Below are 841 nucleotides of genomic sequence, written 5' to 3' on the forward strand. Positions count from 1 at the left end.
GGGCGGATCACGAGGTCAAGATATCGAGACCATTCTGGCCAACATGGTGAAACCCGTCTCTACTAAAAAAAAAAAAAAAGGGCCGGGTGCGGTGGCTCAAGCCTGTAATCCCAGCACTTTGGGAGGCCGAGACGGGTGAATCATGAGGTCAGGAGATAGAGACCATCCTGGCTAACACGGTGAAACCCCGTGTCTACTAAAAATACAAAAACTAGCCGGGCGAGGTGGCGGGCGCCTGTAGTCCCAGCTACTCGGGAGGCTGAGGCAGGAGAATGGCATAAACCCGGGAGGCGGAGCTTGCAGTGAGCTGAGATCCGGCCACTGCACTCCAGCCTGGGCGACAGAGCGAGACTCTGCCTCAAAACAAACAAACAAACAAACACACACAAAAATTAGCTGGGTGTGGTGGCGGGCACCTGTAGTCCCAGCTACTTGGGAGGCTGAGGCAGGAGAATCGGTTGAACACGAGAGGCGGAGCTTGCAGTGAGCCGAGATCACGCCACTGCATTCCAGCCTGGGCGACAGAGCGAGACTCCACTTCCCCCCCGACCAAAAAAAAAACAAATAATAGAGCATGCCTTGTGCTATGGTTTGAATGTTTCTCCCAGACTTTATGTGTTGGGAACTTAACCTCCACAATTATATGCTTTTGGAGGTAATTAGGATTGGATGAGGTCATCAGAGTGGGCCCCCATGATGGGACTAGTGGCCTCATAACAAGAGGAACAGGCCAGGCATGGTGGCTCACGCCTGTAATCCCAGCACTTTGGGAGGCTGAGGTAGGTGGATCATGAGGTCAGGAGTTCGAGACCAGCCTGGCCAATATGACAAAAACCTGTCT

The sequence above is a fragment of the Rhinopithecus bieti genome, unplaced genomic scaffold, assembly GCF_001698545.2.
Source record: "Rhinopithecus bieti isolate Rb0 unplaced genomic scaffold, ASM169854v2 scaffold_1618, whole genome shotgun sequence".
Lineage (NCBI taxonomy): Eukaryota > Metazoa > Chordata > Mammalia > Primates > Cercopithecidae > Rhinopithecus > Rhinopithecus bieti.